This window comes from Plectropomus leopardus, chromosome 1 (assembly GCF_026936395.1).
Source record: "Plectropomus leopardus strain MGB_pleo_1.0 chromosome 1, ASM2693639v1, whole genome shotgun sequence".
Taxonomy (NCBI): domain Eukaryota; kingdom Metazoa; phylum Chordata; class Actinopteri; order Perciformes; family Serranidae; genus Plectropomus; species Plectropomus leopardus.
The window spans coordinates 6,554,963-6,563,948 of NC_142176.1; the positions used below are offsets into that span (position 1 = coordinate 6,554,963).

Here is an 8,986-nt window from a genome sequence, read left to right on the forward strand (position 1 = left end):
CCAGGAGATGGTCTATTTCATTTATCCATTTCTTTGGGGGTTTAATATTAAAAAGGCGCGTAAAAATAATAAAAATAATATGACAATATCACGTGCAAATGAGCTACAGAATTATAAATTTGCATTTTAGGCACAATTTTCTAATTTGATTGGGTGGAGGCGTTGTGCTCGCGCATGTATGTGTGCGCGTAAAGGGGGTGGTGGTGGCACCGTGCGTTCGGCAGCAAACCATAAATTAGTAAAAGCCAAATTCTGCACACTTCCATGATTCCGTTGAAATCCGGGCGTGCACTTTTTTTCACCACAGCATCATTATTAGCGAGAGATGCTGCCGTGCACGCGCATTTATCGTGCAAGGGGAGGAGGGGAGGGACGCGGGAGCTCGCGCCAGCTCTCAAACGCTGCACGCTCGAAATTCCTCCAAGGAACCTCTGCGAGCTTTTCTTTTTTCATCACGCGCGAGCTAAAAATAGAAACGGGGTTGGATCGTGATCCAGAAATAGATAGGGGGCATCACTCCTATAAAAGGCACACCATTCAAGAGTACAGTGTGTGCACAGTTTGAAGAAGCGAAAAGCCACAGCATATTTGATGGAGAAACTGGCTTTTTGTGCCCCTTTTTTCTCCGTGTGTGGCACTTTTTTTTAAAGGAGGCTCCGCTGCTACAATGGTGAGTTGTGTTTCTCTTCTGGCTGCACCTGTTTCTGTTCTCTTTCTTAACGCTCTGCTGTGTGTGCTTTTTTAATTCACACCGCTGCAAAACGTAGGGCTGGAGCAAATGTTTGATTAAGGCGCGAGAGAAACGCGATGTCATGAGTGTTTTGTGTAGATTTCTGCTGTTTTTGCAGCATGCTCGAAGGGAAATTGGAGCAGTCTGTGTTTGCAGCTACACGGGAATCACCCTCAGTTGTGAAGAAAAAGGGTGGATGTGTCTTCTGTCATAGTTGATATCGTAATTATTAGTCTTTATTAGGGCAATAAAAGATGTTTCGGGGAAGATCTTGAAGCTGATTTTGTTGTGAGTGGGGAGCTGTCCTCTGGCTGTGGTGCTGAAGTGCTTCAGGTTTTGCTCTTTTACACGGAGCGTCCTCACAATGTGGGCTTTTCTGATAACTTCCATGCACCAGGTTTCACATAAAACCTTTTAGGCTTTTAGGACATCTTGCTCTTTTAATATTTTTTGCCATCATCATCATCATCCACCATCGCCTTAGATTTCGGCGATTTTTCACGCAGCTCTCTCGCGCTACCTTTACGATCCCATCCTTGTTTGCAGTTGTTTTTTCCCCCCCTTTTGTGCACGATGAGTCTCGAGTCGTGACTGCTAAAAGTGAGTAAGGCGCGTGCTGCGTCAGTGGCGTCTGGCTCCGGTGCGCTCGAGACAGATGGGGGGAATCGTGACCGGCTGGGAGACGCGTCCACGAATGAAAGGGCTGGACGGCCCAATGAAAACGGAGCGAGGGTGGGGCCCCTGCTTCGGCAGCTGGAGCTTTTGGAGCCAAATTAACCCTTTGCAAATAAAGAAAACTTTACTATTAATGAAACTGGAGGCGCTGATGGTTTGCAACTGGTGTTTTTTTGTTTTGTTTTGTTTTTTTTTTTGTATTGTGAAAAGATCCAGAAATAGAAAAAGAAGCATCAGATCTGGTGTTTTTCATCTGTTGTTGGTTTTTGTTTGCTTTAATGTCGCAATGGTGTCCATAGTGAGTGTTGGGGGTGGGGGGTAATGAAACTGTCAGGTGCTTTGGCCTCCTGCTTAGGTGCTCTTTTCCTTTGCATCGCGATTGGTAGATGACGACTCGAGCCGTCCAATGAAACCGCGGCCGTCCCTCTGCTGCGTGTTAAAGTCTATAACAGCAATGAGATACCGCCTCTCCTCATCGCCGCTCTTTTTAATAACAAGGCTGCGTGTTGCTGCAAAGCAATGCCAATTCTGTGCAGTTTTACACCTTCCGAGGATGATGAAACCCAAGATGCCGCTTGTGCAAAAAAACGCTTGCATGGCACGATGTGTTTTATCTGGAAACACTTTGAGGATGAAGACCCCGCGAGGAGTCGTGGACTGGAGTGGATGTGGATTTGGGAGCAGTTTTTGTCCGTCACGAATCTTTTTGCGGTCTGGGCTTGCTGTGCATACGTGAATCTGGGAAGCCCTTACCCCAAAAAGCATTTGTGGAGGATACGAACGTCGTTGATTGTTGTTTGGTGTTTGTTGTAACACCGAGATCAGGACTCACAAAGTGCACAAGTGTGACCCATGCTTTCAGCACACACACACAGAGACACACACACACACAGACAGAGCCCAGCTGTAATACATCATGTTACATTTAAATCCTCTCCAGCTGTGAAGAAGTTAGTGAGGCCACAGGTCAAAAAAAGAAGAGAAGGGAAAACCTAAAAACAAGCAGTGTTTTCTTGCACCTCCAACCTCACACACTCATTCAGCAGCCCTCGGATTGTTTGGTGTTACGCTTGTGATGTGCCTAATTATGCAGCACAATGTTGGTTTCTATTGTGCTATAAATAAACATGTTTGGAAGAGGAACAGATGTGCAGGATTTTTCACAACCCCATGTGGAAATGCATTTTTTTGCCAACCAAAATAGTTGTTATTGATTAATGATTCTACATCAGAATTACAAGCATTTTTAAAAAAAAATTTGCGGCATCTTTTTGCAGCATTGTTATTGTTTCCTTAAGGAGTTGAAAATACAGGCATGTTCTTTAGTACAGTTTTTATTTTAGTGACGTGTTCTCCTGATTCTTAAGTTTTTGGTGACTTAACATCTGGGACTGAATGTCGGACAGCTGTCAGGGAGAAGAGGAGAGAATCAGCTTTGGGTATTTCTCAACAATATCCCCCAAATTACTTCCATTTATCATTTTAAGTCATGATTCTGGGGTTTTGAGTTTTCTGAATAGATGGCAAATCATTCAACTGCTGCAGAAACCTGAGGTGCACTGACGTCATTGTTGAATTTTCTTGAAATTTTAATGTTTTCAATCACAACTTGTCTCTGTTTTTTTTGCTTGTGCACTTTTAAACAGAATCAACAGTCATAAAAATGGAGAGTGCAAGATTTGCTATCCAAACAACATACGGATGCTCTTGATGTGTTGTCTTCTGCCTTTTGTGGTGCATTTTTCCGTTACACTCACCACGTATCACTGTATCCCAAATCAGTTTTCCTTCTGAATCAGGAGCAGTTCTCCATGCTGTGATGATATATTTGTTTCTGCTTTCTCACATTATCTTTTTTTTTTGTTTTTGTTTATGCCTTTTGAACTCACAGGTTCTCCTCTACGTCACACACACGCCACGCTGGGAGACGGCAGCAGTGACCGAGTCACAGTGACGTCAGCAGGAGGAATCCACAGAGGGAGTGGAGAAAACTAAAAGGGAAGTAAACAATCGTTTTTCATCATAATCAGTAAAAACTGATGTTATCGTTTCCACGCTGTCTGGATATTACCCCACGACACTGCGTTTATTTTATGTTTTGTGCGTCATCCTCCAGATTTTGTTCTTCTTTTTCCTTTCTGTCATCTTCCTGTGATTGATCATGACATATTACAAGAATAGAAATGTATTTTTCTACGCAACTTTTCCTTGAGGCTATGATAGTTTCACTTAGCAGCATTATCTGCAATAAAAAAAGGGGGTGGGGGGGTTGCTTATTATTGTAACAAAGAATGAGCTCATATCACAATAAGTGAGGAAATTATTTTGTTCCTATTCAGACTTGGCACCACAACAAGGAAAACACGTCACAACACGACATTGTGCTGACTATCAAACGTTCATCATATTTCAGTGTGCAAACACTTAAACTGGCAGCACTCGTCGTAACGTCAGCTGCACGAAAATCATCTGTTGGGTCCAAGTCTTCAGATTGTACAGTGTTAATTAGTGTTGCACTTTTCTTAATCCATTATTGATCAAAATTAACAACCGATTAATCATTATTTGGAAAGAAACACAAAAGCTTTGCTTTAAAATAATACCAAATCTGTTTTTCTCAATCACTTTACGCTAAATGCGTGCACTTCATGGCATACAGTATACGTTGCTACTGTTACTGCAGTTGTGTCCTCTGTATGAATTGTTATATTTTTTTAATATTTCTTTTCCTTTTTTTTATTTCTTAATGTTTCTGTAACCTGCCAAGGGACTGCAGACGTAAAATAGCAGTCCTTCTCACTCCAGCATATTTATATTTGTATTTTATACTGCTGTTCATTAATATGCCGTGTTCCTTTTAGAGAAACATAAACATAAATTAAATTAAAGCTCACAGCGATATATTGCATATTTTTCACAGCACTGCATCATGTATCGGTTGATCAATTAAATTTCACGTCTGATTAAATTCTTAACAACTGATTAATTAATAAATACTAATATAACAAGTAATGGATGATCGTTAACATATATTACTGAACCTGAACATCCTTCAGAACACCTCAGGTGATAAATGCCATTTTTTGGTAGTCTGACATGAATGACTGACTAATAAGAGTCCCTCTGTACAGAGGATCTGGCTCAGGGGCCCCAGTCCAGGGGGTCTTTGCGCTCTCGTATGCCCATGAGCAGCAAGCAAAGCTCCCCTCAGCTCCAGTGAAGCAGCCAAACAGCTCACAGAGGAGAAATCTCCTGTTTTGGGAGAGTGAGGGTGTGTTTAAGCCTCCCCCTCGTCACGATTTCCCCTCCAGGCTGTCTCGTTAATCAGCTCACCTGCTTAAAGGAGACGTAGTAAGAATAACACGAAAGTGAGGTTATACGCTCAGGTCAGAAACCGTCTGTTTCTGTAGTTCTCTATGTGGTGTGAGGATGGTGACAATAACTTTGGAAAAGGCCAGAAATAGTGAAAAAGGTGATGTAGAAACAACCAGTTTTTAGAATTAAGATATTTTTTTCACAAAACAGAACAGAAATAATTGGGAGGAGGATTATTAGAAAACGATCCCCTCAAAAATAGGGAAATTATATGAATTTTGTATTTAAATTTATGCTACAGAAAAAATATAATAAATTATATAAAATAAATACTTTTTTAATTAGATTTTTTAAGATTTAAGATTTACTTGCACAAAACAGAAATACGACAACAAAAGAAGAAAAGGTTTTGCAGGTGAGATTAAGAAACCCCATGTGGCTCATGAGGAATCGCACCTCAGTGAGGATAATAAACAAATACAAAAGCCAAGTAACCGAGAAAAGTAAACCAACAAGCAAACAAAGTCAATAAGAAAACATAAAGTAAGAAAAAAGTCACTGACCAATACAAATCCCATTTTAGGGGTATTAAGAGTTTAGGAACCAAAGACGTTGAGTGTGTGCTCTTTTTACAGACTCACGTCGTGTGTGTCGCTGTACACATTTTTCTCCTTTAAATCAGAAGGAGATTTTGTTTTTTAAATCTAGTTTTTGCATCTCTGTTTGTGAGTGTAACAGAACTCTGCAGCTTGTAATGGTGTTTGACACCAGACAAACATTTAACATTTAACAACAGAGAGACATCACACGGACATTTCCTAACATATTAAAATGTGTCTTCTTTTAGTTCTTCTTTAATTTTGTCTGTGCTTTATTTTATTTTTCTGCTGTGACAATACTATGACACGGGCAAGAAACACAAAGCAACATGTGTATATGGAGTGAATGTGCGTCTATCTTAAGTGTTACTTTTGCAGATATGTGTGGTGTGTGTGTGTCTGTGTGTGTGAGAGAGAGGAGCAATAAAAAGAAAGCCCTTACAATTATTTGCAAAAGACAGTCTTGAATTAAATATGTTGCATGCGTATGTCCTTCATGTAGAAACACATTACATCAGTCTACAGTATATATGACTGTTCAAACTATACGATTACTTACTGAAATGTTACAGATGTTAATGTGCAAATATCAGCAAGCACCTGCAAGACACATACACATGTCCTGCTCCTGTATTTGTAGGCAGATATACATTTAGGCATTTAGGCAGAAATGTTTTCGATAAAATCACAAAGCATCATTCAGAAAGCAGTTGATCCCGCTGTTTGTAGTTTTCAGACGAGCAGCCAGTTTGCACTGATTCAACGTAAATCTGCAACCATTTTGTCTCATGCTCTTAAGGTTGAGCAAATATTTTTATTTATTTTTTAAACTGGAAAACATACTGATGCACTTCAACTGTTAGGTCTTCAAAAATTTAATGATCAAAATGTGGAACTTTAAAATGCTTAACTCCCCCTTTTCCTCCGTATATTTGCTGCGTGGTCTTTTTCTAAATTTAGAAATATGTGACAAAGACAGATGAGACACAGAGAGCAAGTTGTGTGCAAGGAGTCATAATGTGTCCTTATTATCATGTTCAGATGCTGTGTGTGTGTGTGTGTGTGTGTGTGTGTGTGTGTGTGTGTGTGTGTGTGTGTGTGTGTGTGTGTCTGTGTTACCTTTAACTTCACACTTTTATGTCTTTATTTTCATGTCTGCTTTCCTGGCTTTCTTTTTGTGAAAATTGATTTAACATTCATTTACATTTCACCTCATTCTGTCTTATTTTGTAACAAAATTTCCTTTTATTTTGTTTAAATATGGCAGAATGTCTACAGACTGTGTTACTTAAACTGAAATAGATTTTCTTTTCCAAAAGGAACCCTAATCATGAATATATGCCAACAATGATGGAACATGTAAACAGTAAATTCACCCCATATGATGTCATTATGGATAGACTTGCAGTTTTATTGTAGCTGTTAACTGTGTGTGTTTTGATTTAGAAAATAATAAATGTTTCAATTTCAGTTATGCTTTTAAACATTTTTTTCAGCAGCTTTATAATAAAAGCGATGTGAAATCCTACATGATGTGTCCTTATTGATTTTGCATGTGTAGCATTTGGTATATTATGTCGAAAAAGAAATTAAACATGTATTAAGTGTGTGCATTTGTAATGTTTTGCATTAATAAAAGCCTGTGAAGATGATGTACGCTGTTTTTTCGTGTGTTGATTCTGACAGATGCAAAGAAAATACAGAATAAAGTGTGTATTGTCCTGCAAAATCCACAGTTCAATAAGTACATAATTAGTATTTTTTATTTTTATATAAATGTGCTCTCCTTGTGTGTGTGTTTTTACAGTATCAGACAGATTATTCTGAATGCACGCAGCTGTAAATCTCACCAATTTTCTTTATCAACAAGGTCCATTCTTACAGATAACAAAAACAGAACAAAAAAAGACATAAATAATCAGAAGGAGCTGTCCATAAACATGGTGCTGAATTACTGGCTGCAGTGCAACGTGTGATTAAAATACATCCATATACCTTTAATACATAAATGTTAAACAACAGTTTTTATGCATGTTTTGTTAAAGTCACACGTCAGCTTCCCTGTTGATCATTCATCAGTGCAGCAGTTTGAACTCTCAGTCTTCATTCACACTCACTCACACGTGGACGTCAGGCCCGCTGCACTCGCCTGCAGGCTCTCGTGGTTATGATCAGCAGCTGGTCCATTTATGTCCGAGATGACGCTTTAATCTAAATTTCATTCAGGTTCCTTTGAAAGCTCAGAGCCAACAGTTTAGACTCCTGTTTACCATTGCTGCATTTCTATTTTTAGACGCAATGCTCTTATGTAACGCTCACTCTCACATTATGGACCACTGCTGTCTGCTCCACTTGGCTGAATTGCGTACTCCCAGTGTGTGTGTGTGTGTGTGTGTGTGTGTGTGTGTGTGTGTGTAAATTAGATTCCATCATGTCTATCAACTTCTATAAAGTAAAAAGAAATTAGAAGAAAAAAACAGGTTAAGCAGCCATCATATGTGGTTAAATCAAACAACAATATCTAATTTAAGATAAAAATCCTGCATCAGACTGATTCATAGACAATTTATTATTATTTATTTACTATTTAAAACTCCATTTGTGCCACTTTGTAAAAATGCACTTTAATATAATATGTATAAATTCTTAAGGTGAATATAGTATACATGCTAAGAGTTTGTGTTAATGGATTTCTCATGAAACTGGCGGTATAGTTAATGAATAGTGCTTATGACTGCTAAATAATAAAAAAGAAATGTACCACATTAGTATTTATTTATATAAACAAATAAAATATGAAGGAAAGCAAAACTTAATGTTGCAATTTAATTAGCTATCTTTTAATTAGTGCAAATGCAAAATCCACTAAAACACACCAGAGGTGTAAAATCAGACAGGGCACTAACTTTTATATATAGAGCAAACAGTATTATATAAACACAACATATATATACAAAATATAAATAATTGTGGACGGATGGGATTTTATAATGGATTTTTGTTGTTATATTTTCAAACAAGGGATTTAAACCAATTTATAAAACCAACTTCAAACCTCACTGTAAAACCTTGCAAGATAAAACTGGATAAATTGATATTATAATTTTTATTTTAAGGCAAGGCAGCTTTACATGCACCGTAAACTTCATTCACCAGGGTAATTCAGAGTGCATTAAAATATAAAACATAATAAAAGATACAGCTGTACAGTAAAAGAGTAACAAAGACAGATGTAAAAAGGTAACAAAAGAAAACAAAAGAATAAGTAAAACACAAGCTCAAAATGATGATGATGATGATGATGATGATGATGATGATAATAATAATAATAATAACATTTATTTAGAGAGTGCTTTTTTATTTAACCTTCATTAAACAAGGAATAGGCAGAATCCTGGTAAACACATCACAAGTAAATAAAAAAAACAGCATAAGATTTTTACACACAAAAACAAACAAAATACTCATAACATTTAGACAGTTTACAACAAACAGCTTAAATTAGCAGTGTTCAGTAGACTGACAAGTGCATTCAGTGGTCAAAACGTCCTTAATCCTGTTTTAGAAATCTCCCAGGCTTATAACAGAGTCTAGTTTAAAGCTTTTCATGGTGCTCTCATGAGTTAAAACTATCATAAAAAGAAATTATTCTAAAACATTTATAACA

At 37.8% G+C, this 8,986-nt stretch overlaps 1 long non-coding RNA gene across 1 annotated transcript; it reads left to right on the forward strand.

Annotated features, from left to right (window-relative positions):
• The first annotated feature begins 403 nt into the window (after positions 1–403).
• LOC148190347 (uncharacterized) lies at positions 404–6,971 on the forward strand. The gene is made up of 2 exons (XR_015779503.1): positions 404–670; positions 3,297–6,971. It is a non-coding gene; the product is annotated as an uncharacterized LOC148190347 (long non-coding RNA).
• The last annotated feature ends 2,015 nt before the right edge of the window (positions 6,972–8,986 follow it).